Source organism: Hyla sarda, chromosome 11 (assembly GCF_029499605.1).
Source record: "Hyla sarda isolate aHylSar1 chromosome 11, aHylSar1.hap1, whole genome shotgun sequence".
Taxonomy (NCBI): Eukaryota; Metazoa; Chordata; class Amphibia; order Anura; family Hylidae; genus Hyla; species Hyla sarda.
In genome coordinates this window covers 84,965,958-84,982,877 of record NC_079199.1, presented here as the reverse complement: position 1 = coordinate 84,982,877, position 16,920 = coordinate 84,965,958, and the positions used below count along the sequence as shown (strand labels likewise).

The 16,920-nt window shown below is 44.1% G+C and overlaps 1 long non-coding RNA gene across 2 annotated transcripts; it reads left to right on the top strand.

Annotated features, from left to right (window-relative positions):
* Positions 1 to 2,579: 2,579 nt before the first annotated feature.
* LOC130295481 (uncharacterized) lies at positions 2,580 to 15,062 on the top strand. Of its 2 annotated transcripts, none has more exons than XR_008848851.1 (3): positions 2,580 to 2,633; positions 13,203 to 13,349; positions 14,092 to 15,062. It is a non-coding gene; the product is annotated as an uncharacterized LOC130295481 (long non-coding RNA). The 2 variants fall into 2 exon arrangements; XR_008848850.1 differs by lacking the exon at positions 13,203 to 13,349 and adding an exon at positions 4,753 to 4,837 and having other exon boundaries at positions 2,582 to 2,633.
* The last annotated feature ends 1,858 nt before the right edge of the window (positions 15,063 to 16,920 follow it).

Here is a 16,920-nt window from a genome sequence, read left to right as displayed (position 1 = left end):
GGACAACGTGCGCGATGACGTGATGACATCGAAGGAGAGCGCCACCATGCAGGGGAAGCCGGCACGGAGCAGACACCAAGGAGGCAGGTAAGGTCCCTCCTGGTGTCCTGTAAGCTGTTCGGGACGCCGCGATTTCACCGTGGCGGTCCCGAACAGCCCGACTGAGCTGCCGGGTTAGTGTCACTTTGGCTTCAGACGCGGCGTTCAGCTTTGATCGCCGCGTCTGAAGGGTTAATACAGGGCATCACCGCAATCGGTGATGTCCTGTATTAGCCGCGGGTCCCGGCCGTTCATGGCCGCAGGGACCACCGCGATATGTGTGCATTCGCCATATAAGACGCACCAACTTCCCCCCCCCCCCACCCCCCAGTTTTGGGGAAGAAAAAGTGCGTCTTATACGGCGAAAAATAAGGTACATGCCCAATTTTTTTTTAAAAGAGCCATTTTTCTGAGCAGAGCGATTCTGAGAGAGTTTTTTCGCGATATATTGTACTTTATATAACTGGTGCATTTTTGTTGACACATGAAGCATTTTTTGTGAAAAACTTCAAAATACTGTGAAAAACTGGAAAATTTCTGGCGTTTTTTATGGTGTACACTGTGCAGTAAAAGTGATGTTTTATTTATTCTGTGGGTCAGTACGATTATGGCAATACCCATTTTATATGGCTTTCTATGTTCTTTTTCCTTTTTCTGCCATTCATTTTCAAACAGCCGTAACTTTTTTATTTTTCATCCGGCGCCATTGAGTAAGGGCTTGTTTTTTGCGGGATGAGCTGTATTTTTTATTGGTATCATTTTTGTGCTACCTTTTGATCTTTTTTATTCTGCTATTTGTACCAAAATTGGCTAATTATGCAGTTTTTTTGTGTTTTTTATTTACGGCGTTCACTGTGCGGGAGAATTTACCTCATAGTTTTATAGTACATGTCATTACGGACGTGGCAATACCTATTATGAATATGATTTGTGTTTTTTGATCTTTTTTGTGATAATACAGGGCTTTTATTGGGAAAGGGGCATTTTTTTATTTTATTTTTTACACTTCATACTTTTATTGAAGAACTTTTTCTTTTCTTTTTTACACTTTTTACAGGTTATACTATGCTGCAATACATTTGTACTGCAGCACGGTATGACCTGATGAGCTGCAGACACTATAGCCTCTGGCTGGATCTCACAGGCTTCCGTAGCAGGCAGAGAGAAGGTCATGATCTGACCTCCTGCTGCCATAGCAACCAACGACGACCCGCGATTGTATCGCAGCGCCGCCGTTGGAGAACAGGGGGAGAGCGCTCCCCCTGTCAACACCATAGATGCCGTGATCAGGATTGATCACAGCATCTATGGGGTTAATGCTGCCAGGACTGGGCGATCACGGACCCGGCAGCTGCGGCGGCACTCCGGCTGTGATTGACAGCCGGGTCCCGTCACCGATCTCCTGCGCTGCCCGCGGCAGTGCCGGAGATCGCTAGGACGTATGCATACGTCCAATTGCGCGAACGTGTCGGATGATTGGATGTATGCATACGTCCTATAGCGGGAAGGGGTTAAAAATGAAAGAAGCGATCTGACTGGTTGCTATTGGTAACTTTTCCTCTGGACAGGTTTTGATAAATCTCCCCACTAAGGTGTAGGACTTTTGATTCTTAAGATCTCTAAAGAAGAATCCACTGGTTTCGGCAGGACCAGCCAACCATCTAATGTGATGACAAGGAGAAAAAGGATCGGAAATGTTGAATTTCAATGCCTGATTCTTTAGTTGACGGATGTCTGACAGTGGGGCTTGGGTTGTTCTTTTGTTTTATACATATATATTACAAAATGTACTATTGCAAATTACATGTACTCTAGTTGATGATGTTCACATTGTAACAGCATTGTCATTCCCGATCCTATTTTGTGCATTTCCTATATAAACTGTATATCCGTATATATATATATAGTACTGCTTTCATATTCATTGTACAGTATTGCACAACAATATTCTTCTAATAAAATCAACTGGTGCCAGAAAGTTAAACAGATTTGTAAATTATTTCTATGTAAAAATCTTAATCCTTCCTGTACTTATCAGCTGCTGTATACTCCATAGGAAGTTCTTTTCTTTTTGAATTTATTTTCTGTCTGACCACAGTGCTCTCTGCTGACACCTCTGTCCATGTCAGGAACTGTCCAGAGTAGGAGCAAATTTCCATAGCAAACCTCTACTGCTCTGGACAATTCCTGAAATGGACAGAGGTGTTAGCAGGGAGCACTGTGGTCAGACAGAAAAGAAATTCAAAAAGAAAAGGACTTCCTGTGGAGCATACAGCAGCTGATAAGTACTGGAAGGATAAAGATTTTTAAATAGAAGTAATTCACTAATCTGCACTGGTGTTGTGACCCGGGTGCGGCCCGCACCGGGTGACACCAACCTAATGGGATGACACCAAGACGCTCCGCAGCACACCTCCTCCCCTCCCCAGCTACACCGACACCCCCCATCCGTGCCCGACCGGCCTCCCGTCCGTCAGCACAACCCCCCCCCCCCCCCCGGCCTTCACCTGACGTCACACCGCATGGCCGCGCAGGAGGACGTCAGTTATATCACTCGCAGGGTGCCCAGAGAGAAGGATCGCTGCGCTAGATGGGTGAGTGTGTGTGTCTGTCTCTCTGTCTGTCTCTATCTCTGTCTGTGTGTGACTCTGTGTGTGTGTGTGTGTGTGTGTGTGTTTGTGTGTGTGACTCTGTGTGTGTGTGTGTATGTGACTGTGTGTGTGTGACTGTGTGTATGTGTGTGTGACTGTGTGTATGTGTTTGTGACTGTGTGTGTGTGTGACTGTGTGTGTGTATGTGACTCTGTGTGTGTGTGTGACTGTGTGACTCTGTGTGTGTTTGTGTGACTCTGTGTGTGTGTGTGTGACTGTATGACTCTGTGTGTGTGTGTGTGTGTGTGACTGTGTGTGTGTATGTGACTCTGTGTGTGTGTGACTGTGTGTGTGTGTGTGTGACTGTGTGTGTGTGTGTGTGACTATGTGTTTGTGTGTGTGTGACTGTATGACTCTGTGTGTGTGTGACTGTGTGTGTGTTTGTGTGACTCTGTGTGTGACTGTGTGACTCTGTGTGTGTGTCTGTCTGTGATTGTGTGTCTCTCTGAATGTGTGTGTGTGTTTTTGTGTCTCTGTGTTGTTTGTGTTTTGTTTTTTTGTGTGTGTGGGGGGGGGGGGGGGGGGGGGGTTTGAACCAGCAATCTAATGTGGGGAGACTTTGACCCATTGTGGGGAACCTGCAAGGGAACCTGCGGCCTAATGTGGGGAAACTACTACCAAATGTGCAGAGTCTATGCTACCTAATGTGGGGAGTCTATGCTACCTAATGTGGGGAAACTGCTACCTAATGTGGGGAATCTGTGCTACCAAATGTGGGGAATCTATGCTACCTTATGTGGGGAATCTGTGCTACCGAATGTGGGGAATCTATGCTACCTAATGTGGGGAAACTGCTACCTAATGTGGGGAATCTGTGCTACCTAATGTGGGGAAATTGCTACCTAATGTGGGGTAACTGGTACCTACCTAATGTGGGGGAACTGGTACCAAATGTGGGGAATCTATGCTGCCTAATGTGGGGAAAAGATGCTACCTAATGTGGGGAAACTGCTACCTACCTAATGTGGGGGAACTGCTGCCTACCTAAAGTGGGGGAACTGCTGCCAACCTAATGCTCCCCCCCCCCCCCGGCAGTAGCACCCTCATCATCCACCAGCAACACCCCCCCCCCAGCAGTAGCACCTCCATCAGCAGATCCTGATGGTGGATGATGGCGGTGCTCGTGCCAGGAGGATGATCCTGCCGATGGATGATGTGGGTGATACTGCCAGGGGGATGGCCAGCAGCACCGTCATCATCCTCCGGCAACACCCCCCAGTGTAGCACCCCCATCATCCACTAGCAACACCACCAATACCCCCCTCCCGTGGTAATAGCATCAGCTAACGGATGTTGAGGGGTGTTACTGCGGTTGTGGTATTATATTCAGAGTGTGCACTGTATGGCAATGTTATATTCAGAGGGCGCAGTTTGTGGTAGTATTATTAGAGATGAGCAAATTTACAGTAAATTCGATTCGTCACAAACTTCTCAGCTCGGCAGTTGATGGCTTATCCTGGTGAATTAGTTCAGCCTTCAAGTGCTCCGGTGGGCTGGAAAAGGTGGATAAATTCCTAGGAAAGAGTCTCCTAGGACTGTATCCACCTTTTCCAGCCCACCGGAGCACCTGAAAGCTGAACTAATTTATGCAGGAAAAGTCATCAACTGCCGAGCCAAGAAGTTTGTGACGAATCGAATTTACTGTAAGTTCGCTCATCTCTAAGTATTATATTCAGAGGGTACAGTATGTGGTAGTATTATATTCAGAGGGTGCAGTGGGTGGTAGTATTATATTCAGAGGGTACAGTGTGTGGCGGTATTATATTCAGGGGTACAGTATGTGGCAGATTTATGTTCAGAGGGTACAGTATGTGGTAGTATTATATTCAGAGGGTGCAGTGGGTGGTAGTATTATATTCAGAGGGTACAGTGTGTGGCGGTATTATATTCAGGGGTACAGTATGTGTTGGTATTATATTCAGAATGTACAGTGTGTGGTAGTATTATATTCAGTTGGTATGGTGTATGGAAGGCTTATAATCAAAGAGTATAGTGTATAGTAGTATTATATTTAGAGGATACAGTGTCTGGCAGGTTTATAATAATACTTGTTTTCATATAGAGGATGAGAATGCGCTGACATAGTGAGGAGACGTCTGGGCGTCACATTCTACAGACAGAAGTTTTAGCTGGAACAAGTCCTGGCAGTATGTACCATCTGAATTAGATAAGGGAAGACTATAGAGAAGACGTCACCTGTAGTCACTGATATTGTGTATTCTCCTCTCTATGTCCTATCAGAGCTGTAGTCGCTTGTCAGATCTACAGTTAGGTCAGTGAAACTACAACTCCCATCATAACCTCACCACTGCTCAAAGGGGTACTCTGCTGGAAAAAAAATTTTTTTCATCAACTGGTGCTATAAAGTTAAGCTGGGTTCACTCTATGTTTTCTCCCATACGGGAGCGCATACGGCATACCTCGCGCTGCCGTATGCCTTCATATGCGCTCCCGTATGTAATTCATTTCAATGAGCCGGCCGGAGTGAAACGTTCGGTCCGGTCGGCTCATTTTTGCACCGTATGCGCTTTTACAACCGGACCTAAAACTGTGGTCAACCACGGTTTGAGGTCCGGTCGTAAAAGCGCATACGGCGCAAAAATGAGCCGACCGGACCGAACGTTTCACTCCGGCCGGCTCATTGAAATGAATTACATATGGGAGCGCATACAAAGGCATATGGGAGCGCGAGCTTTTAGCTCCCCCCTGCCGTATGCGCTCCCGTATGGGAGAAAACGTAGTGTGAACCCACCCTTAAACAGATTTGTAAATGACTTCTATTTAAAAATCTTAATCCTTCCAGTACTTATTAGCTGCTGTATCAGCGATTCACAGGAAGTTATTTTCTTTTTTCATTTCTTTTCTGTCTGACCACAGTGCTCTGTGCGGACACCTCTGTCCATGTCAAGAACTGTCCATAGTAGGAGCAAATCCCCATAGCAAACCTATCCTGCTCTGGACAGTTCCTGACATTGACAGAGGTGTCAGCAAATAACACTGTGGTCAGACTGGAAAGAACTACACAACTTCCTGTGGAGCATACACCAGCTTATAAGTACTGCAAGGATTAAGATTTTTGAATAGAAGTAATTTAAAAATCTGTTTAACTTTCTGGCACCAGTTGATATAAAAGAAAATGTTTTCCAGTGGAGTACCCCTTTAAGTAATTCTGGGAGCTGTATATTTAAATGGTGAAAACTTCTTTAACACTTTCCTATTATGTGGCAACTGGTATATCTGATTATTATACTGGAATTTCTCACAATGCACTACAACAGTGATGTCTGTCACAACAGGCTAAAAATTTACTGGGGGGAGGGGGTAGGTATGGGGGTGACACCATTTTCTGCCGCATCGGTTGACACCAACTCTAGCAACGCCACTGCAAATCTGTTTACCTTTCTGGCACCAATTGCTTAAAAAAAATAGTTTTCCACCGGAGTACCCCTTTTAAGTCTATAGTACAATATCAAACACACTATATGCAATGGTTTCTGTTTTGTGGCATCTTAGTGGTGTTCTTTGGATCAATGGAGTTTTTTCAAAATCCAGCCTTATCTGGGAAAGATCTTACTATATGACACTAGAAAAAACACACATATATTGTAACATAATATATAACACAGTAAAGCAATGGCAAAAAATGCTTAAAATTCATGGGTGTTTTACAGGTGAAAAAAGTACAAAAAAATGTACAAAGACCAAAAAACACTTTTAAAGGGGTTCTCCGGTGTAAATTTTTTTTTTTATCAACTGGTGCCAGAAAGTTAAACAAATTTGTAAATTACTTCTATTAAAAATCTTTACCCTTCCAGTACTTTTTAGCAGCTGTATGCTACAGAGGAAATTCTTTTCTTTTTTGAATTTCTTTTTAGTCTTGTCCGATCCCCCAAAGGTCCCCCTCTGGCAGCGTTGACTTGTGGTTTGAAGCGGGCCCGCCGGCTAGATTCATAAATGCTGGTCCCGTGATCGCTCAGTAGGCACGAGTGTTCACGTGACCGGCGCCTATAGGGATGAGCGAATCCAATCTGATGAATCTGAATTTGTTACGAATTTCAGGAAAAATTTGATTCGTAACGAATGTGATTATCGCTGCGAATCGCTTCATTAAACTCCATTTGGTGTGGTCCAGGCTCCGGGGGCCGGGCAGCTAAAATGGTGGATCCACATGGGAGGACATGGGGCAAGGAATGCTGGGAAGGCGGGAACAAGGGTCGGCAGGATGACCCTGAATCACATGCAGCATGCAGCCTATCAGCAGCCAGCCAATCCTGTCATGTCACAGCCCTATACACAGTCATGGCCGTAAATGTTGGTACCCCTGAAATTTTTCTAGAAGATGAAGTATTTCTCACAGTAAAGGTAACACATGTTTTGCTATACACATGTTTATTCCCTTTGTGTGAATTGGAACTAAACCAAAAAAGGGAGGGAAAAAAGCAAAGTGGACATAATGTCACCAAACTCCAAAAATGGGCTGGACAAAATTATTGGCACCCTTTCAAAATTGTGGAAAAAAAAGATTGTTTCAAGCATGTGATGCTACTTTTAACTCATCTAGGGCAAGTAACAGGTGTGGGCAATATAAAAATCACACCTGAAAGCAGATAAAAAGGAGAGAAGTTCATTAAGTCTTTGCATTGTGTGTCTGTGTGTGCCACACTAAGCATGGACAACAGAAAGAGGAGAAGAGAACTGTCTGAGCACTTGAGAACCAAAATTGTGGAAAAATATCAACAATCTCAAGGTTACAAGTCCATCTCCAGAGATCTAGATTTGCCTTTGTCCACAATGCGCAACATTAACAAGAAGTTTGCAACCCATGGCACTGTAGCTAATCTCCCTGGGCGTGGACGGAAGAGAAAAATTGATGAAAGGTGTCAACGCAGAATAGTCCAGATGGTGGATAAGCAGCCCCAAACAAGTTCCAAAGATATTCAAGCTGTCCTTCAGGCTCAGGGAGCATCTGTGTCAGTGCAAACTATCCATTGACATTTAAATGAAATTAAACTCTATGGTAGGAGACCCAGGAGGACCCCACTGCTGACACAGAGACATAAAAAAGCAAGACTACATTTTGCCAAAATTAACTTGAGTAAGCCAAAATCCTTCTGGGAAAACGTCTTTTGGACAGATGAGACCAAGATACAGCTTTTTGGTAAAGCACATCATTCTACTGTTTACCGAAAATGGAATGAGGCCTACAAAGAAAAGAACACAGAACCTACAGTGAAATATGATGGAGGTTCAATGATATTTTGGGGTTGTTTTGCTGCCTCTGGCACTGGGTGCCTTGAATGTGTGCAAGGCATCATGAAATCTGAGGATTGCCAATAGATTTTGGGTCGCACTGTACAGCCCAGTGTCAGAAAGTTGGGTTTGCATCCGAGATCTTGGGTCACCCAGCAGGACAATGACCCCAAAAAGCATCCAGAAATGGATGACAACAAAGCGCTGGAGAGTTCTGAAGTGGCAGCAATGAGTCCAGATCTAAATCCCATTGAACACCTGTGGAGAGATCTTAAAATTACTGTTGGGAAAAGGCGCCTTCCAATAAGAGAGACCTGGAGCAGTTTGCAAAGGAAGAGTGGTCCAACATTCCGGCTGAGAGGTGTAAGAAGCTTATTGATGGTTATATGAAGAGACTGATTTCAGTTATTTTTTTCCAAAGGCTGTGCAACCAAATATTAAGTTAAGGGTGCCAATAATTTTGTCTAGCCCATTTTTGGAGTTTGCTGTGACATTATGTCAAATTAGCTTTTTTTCCCTCCCTTTTTTGGTTTAGTTCCAATACACACAAAGGGACTAAACATGTGTATAGCAAAACATGTGTTACTGCAATCCTTTTCTGTGAGAAATACTTTGTTTTTTTGAAAAATGTCTGGGATGCCAACATTTACAGCCATGACTCCAATCGGCAGCCATCTTGCGGCCAGTCACATCAGTGTTCTATTACAGAGAGAAAGAAACAGACAGCAGTGTGTGTTGCACAGGAAAGCAATTTTACAGCAGCGATTCACCTGCCAGTCACATCAGCATTCTATTGCAGAGAAGGACAGAGAGCAGTGTGTTGCACAGAAAAGATTTTTTACTGCAGCAATTCGCATCAAGCCCAAATCCAGCCTAAAAGCACTGATAGGGAAGGGAGTGAGATTGAGAGAGTGCAATTTTGGGTGTAGTACACAGTGACTGTGTGCTGCAGCACTGGTGTGTACAACAACTGAAAAGCTAATAGTAGCCAGCCAGTTATGGTGACCAGAGCACTAAAAGCATATTGTCCTCTATTAAGTGTAACCTGTGCGTACTTCTAAGTGGTGTACCATTTTGTTCCTGTTAAAGTCTTAAGGGCCTAGATACTGTGTAAGGCGTGGTAAAAGTAGACACCTGCTGGTGTTGTAGACATATACTGTTTTAAGCGTACTGGAGCGCATTGTCCTACCCTCATAAGTGCATACCACATACGTACATCTAAGTGGTTTACCATTTTGTTCCTGTTAAAGTCTTAAGGGCCTAGATACTGTGAAAGGCCAGGCAAAAGTATACACCTGCTGGTGTTGTAGACAAATACTGTTTTAAGTGTAGTGTATTGTACTCCCCTCATATACGCACTAAGTATGTCAGGCAGAGAAGTGCCAGGACGTGCACAGAAGAGTGGCAGAGGCATAAATTCATCAGGCAGTGGTCGCAGCAGACTAGGGGCTAGCGGTTGTGTCTCGACCAGCAACCCATCTGCCGTCATCGATTGGTTAACACGGTCATCTGACAGTGACATCTGACACCCCCAGTCAACAGTCGGTGGGTTCCTCAGACACAACCCTCAGTTGGCATGGCCCTGTCCTCCCATTGCCTCTTTCCTATGCTGTCCCCCCCCCCCAAAGAAGTATCTTATGATGTGGGTTAGGCTCCATTATTTAGTGAGGACGATCTAGAGGACAGTCAGCAGCTACTGCCCAGCCAAGAAGTGGAGGAGACATCCGCCGCGTCGTCCGCTAGGCGGACAAGTAGTGATGAGGAGAGTGGTGTGAGAGGTGGTGTTGCGAGTGTTCAGGCTCCTGAAGCAGACACTGTTGAGGAACCTGAGCAGGACATCATTGGCGTGCAGACACAACTCGATGACGATGAAGCTGATCGCACTTGGGAGCCGGGTGCAGAAGGGGCTTCATCATCATCAGGAAAAGAGGGTTGCAGGTTGCCCGTGAGGCAGCAGCTGAGCCAGCACAGTGGTAGCATGGTTGATGATCCAAGTGGATAGGGGGACTCCCCTGTGTAACTTCAATGTCAACCAGTGGCAGCTCATACGTGACACCTGCCGTTTGCTCAGGACCTTTGAGAAAGCTGTATTATTGGTCAGTCGCCAGGATTACGGGATGAACGTCAATACTTGGTGGTGTAGGTGGCACATGGTGTTTTTTGCACACCTTTCCTTTTGTTTGATTTCAAAAACATTTTGGGTACATATATTTTATCATAAGAATATTATTAAAAGTTAAGTTTTAAGTAATGCATATCCTCAATACTTACTTGTGCACCCTAACACTTTTACAAAAGAGACCGTTTTCTTCTGCCTACCTGCCTCAGCTACTATTCTGATCCTGCCACCCCCGTGATGCCACACATCTGATGCCAAGTTCTCCTTTTTTCACCCACTTTCATCACGGGTACTGGTATTGCCACCCACTGCCCCACTATGTCACCGGGTCACTTTCAGGACTCCTGATGCTGCTGATGCCACCTCCAGGCTGTCTCATACTTCCACCATATGTTCTCCTCATGCTGTTGCCACCTCCAAGCTGTCTCATTCTGCAACTATATGGTCTCCTCATGCTTCCGCCACCTCCAGGCTGTGTCATTCAGCCACTATATGGCCTCCTCATGCTGCCGCCAATTCCAGGCTATGTCAAGCAGCCACTATATGGTCTGCTCTTGCTGCCTCCAACTCCAGGCTGTGTTATTCAGCCACTATATGGTCTCCTGATGTTGCCGCCAACTACAGGCTGTGTCATTCAGCCACTATATGGCCTCCTCATGCTTCTGCCACCTCCAGGCTGTGTCACTGTACCGCCATGTGGTCTCCTCATGCTGCTGGCACATTAAATAAAACTTTTTAGGTTCATCTATTTGAAATCTTCAATTTAAATGTTAAAAAATATCTTTAATCTTATCAATTGTGAGGCCCTATTGTCTCGTCAGGCTGTTGCCACCACCACGCTGTGTCATTTAGCCACTGTATGGTCTCCTCATACTGATGCCACCTCCAGGCTCTGTCATTGTTCCGCTCTGTGACAGTGATTCTAATAGTGACGCCTCTAATCTGCATGTCATACTGAATAACAGTAATATTTCACTAACCCAGCACACACCCTATGCATGTTACAGCAATGCAAAGTGTTCTAGACCCCTATTGAGGCTCTCTTTAGGCCAGAAATAGCTATTTTAAATACAGATTTGCCACAAATAATTTGGACCAAACCAAATTTTTCTAAAATTCGCTCATCTCTAGGCGCTCATGAATATTTAAATCTAGCCGGCGGGCCCGCCTCAAAGCGCAAGTCAGCGCTGGGAGAGAGGGACCTTCGGGGGATCGGGGCTCCGGACTGCAGGTAGGTATAGCAGTCCGAGACCCCGCATTGGTCTCCTGTTCAACCGTACTATAACCCCGTGTATCGCAAGTGAAAATTCTGCCATGTGAATAGACCCTAAGGCTATGTTCACATGATGGAATTTCTGTGCTTTCACTCAGATTCCTGTTTTGCCAAGCTGGCAGCGGATTTCCGTAGCAGAAATTCTGTAGCTGTGTGAATGGGACAGCGGAAATACTATTTACCACAATGGTAACTCCATGCAGCAAAATTGTCAAGCTGAATTTTTCCTTCGGATTCTGCCCTGTAAACACAGCCTTAAAGGGGTACTCCACCCCTAGATATCTTATCATAAGATGTTTTATCGTGGGGGGGCCTGCCTCTGGGGACCTCCGCGACCTCTCCTGCAGCACCCCCGTTCCTCAGCTGCACAGAGCGAGGATTGCTCTGTGGCTGATGACGGGCGATGCAGGGGATGGAGTATCTTGATGTCATGGCTCCGCCCCCTCATGACTTCATGCCCTGCCCCCTCAATGAAAGTCTATGGGAGGGGGAGTTTCAGTGAAAATTTGGATATAACTCTATATTTTATCAAAAAGTAAAGGTTTTTTTTTTCTAGATAAAGGTTTGGTTTATAGACTTTTAAAATTCTCGAAAATTTTAAAGGTTATTTTTTTCCAAATCATCCAAAAAAAAAATATTATTTTATTAGAGCCTAAAGAATTTTAACAGAAAACTTCAGGTCCCCAAAAACTCACCTGGAATGTACTTTGCTGTTTAATGCAAATGAATCCAATATTTGCTAATGATCAGAAATCTGCGGCTCTCTACCATGTCTGCATTACTACAAAGCATTCAGTGCTGTCAGGAAGCCATATTTTCTGCATCATCTCGGTGACCTCCCAAACATCTGTTCTACACCTGATAGCTTTTTGCTTCATAGCTGGTCACCTCTTGTCACCCAAGTGTTTATCATTTTTCTTATACAGCACCTACAGATGTAGCAAGGCTTTTGTGTAACAACTGATGGGGAATAATAACCTTTTCAACAAAAATAAAAAAAAATACCTGACCTAGGCAACCAGGTCACAGCCTTTAGTGTACTGAAGACATTGGTTGTCATGGACAGTACTAGTTTATTGACATTGGGGGGTATTTATCAAAGGATTTATGTGTCTTTTATTGCGTATGTTTAGCGCATTATTTTGACGCAGTGTCTTTTTGCGCCAAAGTTTGGTACATTCTCTCCACTGTGATTCAGTAATTTATCATTTTGGCGCTAATTTGGTGCAATAAGGCGCTTGTTTAACGCAAATCACTGACAACAATATTCTGACATGGAAAACACACATACCAAAGGAAGAATATGGTATGCGCCAAAGTTAATAAAGAACATGCGCCAAATGATAAATTTGGCGCACGTCCATATAATATAAAGTAAAAAAAAATGGGTAAAAAGAAACTGACAACAGGTAAAAATGATAAATACCCCCATTGTATATATTAGGTCCAACTGCATTCAAGTGAACGGGGATGATTTTTAGTACCATGGACAATTGTAGTCCTATTGTTGGGGGGGAGGAGAACTTTTTTATAGCCTATGGCCATTTTACACATGTGGTTTTCAGGTACATGTTCATGCCCATATTACAGCCGTGTGTCCCGGCCTGATCACGAGTTAACCCCCTTGTCCCCGGCATTCCTTCTGGGCCTGAATACCCAAGTGTTTTTTGTTTTTGCTAATTTTTCCCATCGTCGCCTTCCAAGTGCAGTTTCTTTTTTAAATTTTCAGTCAACAATACCAGATGAGGACTTCATTTTTAAAGGGATAAGTTGTACTTTTTAATGCATGTATCATATGTATCATATTAGTATTGTATTACTTAACATGTATCATATTAGTTCACTTTTATTATCTTTTTCTTTTTTGCAGGGGAAATTGAAAAAAATTCATAGGGCATTCCCACAATCGCAGCACCAAAGACCCAAACAGCCTTATTTTAGCTCGGCTGTAAAAAGCTGGATAGAATAGGGACCCTTAATGACTGCAATAGAAAGGCGTATCAGCACTTATTAAGAGGTTAAAGTGCCTATGTTTTTTTTATTTCTTAATTGCTTGACAATTATTAGTATTATTACCACCAAGAAAAAAAGACAAAATCGAAAATAGAATTGATAGGCCATATAAAATCATAAAATGATGCATAAATATGATTTAGTCTTGATATTTATCATCATTGACACCCTGTTCTCTGTTACCAAGGCAACAAACCATCATGGCTTATCATGACACTCCAAAGTAGGAATCCACAGTGACGCGATGACGACTACTTCTATTGTGTAATCTGACCCTGCTATTAGTGGGAATTGAGCACAAACAATCTTCATTAGCTCAAGTCTTTTACAAACTTAGTTTGGAATCTGCTATATACCAGTCATACCCAGAGAGCGCTTCACACACCTGAAATAACTCAAACAATTACCAAGTGAAACAAGAAAGCATTTAGATTACCTTCTACGAACACAAATAGAAAGATAGATAGATAGATATGAGATAGATAGATATGAGATAGATATGAGATAGATAGATAGATATGAAATAGATAGATAGATATGAGAGATAGATAGATAGATATGAGATCATTTGCATTTAAATTGGAGCAAAAATGTTCAATTAAATAAAAATGCGGAGCAAAAATGTTGAATTAAAAAAAAATCTTTAGAAACAGAAAAGGCGAGAATATTTATTACTGTTACATAATATATAATACATAATACTGTTACATACAGGTTTTTGAATATGTCCTTCACTCTGCCCACAGAATTTTGGACACTTTATTCACCCATGTGCAACATTTAGCCCAACTCACTGGAGCTTGAAGAGAAGAACAGAAGAGACAGATTAAGAACTAAAGTGGTGAAAACTGCAGTCCTGAAAGTCAAAATCACATTGACCAATCAGCTATGAACAAGAAAAAATTCCACCTCTTTTCAACAGGTGTAACAGCGTGTCTGGCCGGAGCGCTCTCTTGCCATGCCCCTGCTGCTGGCGCGTGCCCTAGGAGGTGGGGGCACGCGTGCCGGAGCTATTTTATTTAAAGGACCAGTACTCATTTAATTAAGTGTATTCACCTGTGCTCTTTTTATAAGTACTTGCCCCTCCCTTGTATCCCTGCCGAATCTTTGTTGCCTTGTGCCCTAGTGAAAGCATACTGTGTTTCCTGTTATCCTGATTATCCGTGTACCTGATCCTTGTTCCGTGACCTGACCCTGCTACTGTGCCGCCTGCCCTGACCTACAGCTATCCTGACCATGTCTTGTCTTATCCTTCTGTACCACGCTTCATCCCAGTTACCTGTGGGGACGAGTCGTGCCAGGGGTAGCGACCTGGGTGCCGCCTTCCGCAGCAAGACCATCCCGCTTTGCAGCGGGCTCTGGTGAAAACCAGCAGCACCTTAGACTCCGCTCCCTGGCACAGCTCACGTCATCATCCACACAGGTTAAGAGGATCCACCACCTGCTGTGACCCTAACAACAGGCCTACAAGTACAAGGCCAACACAGTTGTGCCACACAGTTAATAAACTCTGTAATCCACACTACCTAAAATCTACTAATCCATCATAACAATAACATCAACGAATTTGTCTATTGGGCATAGAAAAGGTTATATAGGAGGCTGTTACTAATACTACCCAACTATACTTATGATGGAAGCCCATAGTCCATGGCCCATCTCAAACTATAGACTCCTGCTTAGCTGAACCACAAATATGAGCAATTGCCAGCTGGTTAAAACTAAAGTTCTCTTGGTTGGAGGCCAGTGCTTAATAGCAAAATGGTATCTTACACATGCAATCTCTTTATCTGTCAAGGACCGACCAGGGGAACAAGGAGAGTGAGCCCTAAGCTGACCCTAAAACCGCTCTCCCTGCCTACTTGCCCATCCACCCTAAACGGTGAATAGACAACTGGGTGACGGTCCCTCCCTGAGCTAAAGGGCAGCTAAAAACACATACTAATAAATAGTCGGTCCCAAACCAGAAACATAACAGGAACCTTGAACTCAATAGTATAAGTTCAGAAGACACAGATCAAAGAGCAGCACAGGGGACACTATGGATCAGCGGTCATGAACAGAGGACACTATAGATCAGCGGACATGAAAAGAGGACACTATAGATCCGTGGTCATGAACAGAACTCCAAAGATCTGAAATCAAGAACTAATAAAAATAGAGTTCAAAACACCAGACAAGAAAACTGATAAGTCAACAGACTTTAGGAACAGACAGGAATATAGCATAATTCCCCAGAACATCCAGTAGACACAAAGTCCCCATGGACCAGAAACAGGGATCTATCGCTAATCAGGAATATTCGCATTCCCTATGCAAAACCTCCAGTAGACAAGGAGTCCCATGGAGTGGTAACAGGGTTGCATAGATAGACAGGATATATTTATAGAACACTGTTCAGACTGAACACACAAACTGGACACTCCACTATAGGAGTAGCCATTAACAATAAATCCAAATAGACTACTGGTCAGCAGCACACTCACCAGTGTGGTCAGAAGCTGACCCAGTAGGAAAACAGAAATATAAAACACAAAACTTCACATAAAGCTGAAGCTGAAGCTGAAAAAGCCAGAGACATTAACTATTCCCTGACCAGGGAACATAAACTGTTCACACACAGCAAATCCAATAGCTGTGTGTGAACACAGACCAGGACGGACATGACATTATCCTTGTGAAACACAACCCTTCAAAGCTCACACCATGTGTGCAATTTGGGCATAGATATTGATGGAAATAATACCAGTCTTTTGCTCTTTGCACTGGCTGCCTGTAAAAATAAAATGGAAAATAACTACTTAAAGGACATCTGCAGTGATATAACACTTATCCCTTATGCACAGGATAGGGGATAAGTGTTTGATCAAAGACTATTGGCCAGCAGCACACTCCACACTGTGGTCAGAAGCCTACCCAGTAGGAAAACAGAAATATAAAACACAGAACTTCATATAAACGAATACAAGAGAAAACACAGTGTGAACAGACACATAGCAAAAAGGACATACAAATCCTAAAACTGACTAAACAAACACAGCTTAAAATCTACTAAGAGCATGCCACATAACATTAGCTAAAACCAGAAAATACAAAGTGCATGCTTAAACAGAGATAGTAGATTAAAAGCTCAAACAAAGAGTGTTTGTTACGCCGAGCGCTCCGGGTCCCCGCTCCTCCCCGGAGCGCTCGCAGCATCCTCTCATTCGCAGCGCCCCGGTCAGACCTGCTGACCGGGTGCGCTGCACTATCTCTCCCAGCCGGGATGCAATTCGCGACGCGGGAGGCGCCCGCTCACGATGCGCATCTCGGCTTCCGTACCTGACCCGTTCCCCGTCTGTCTTGTCCCGACGCGCGCGGCCCCGCTCCTTAGGGCGCGCGCGCGTCGGGTCTCTGCAATTTAAAGGGCCACTGCGCCACTGATTGGCGCAGCAGGCTTAATCAGTATGTTCACCTGTGCACTCCCTACTTATACCTCACTTCCCCTGCACTCCCTCGCCGGATCTTGTTGCCATTGTGCCAGTGAAAGCGTTTCCTTGTGTGTTCCTAGCCTGTGTTCCAGACCTCCTGCCGTT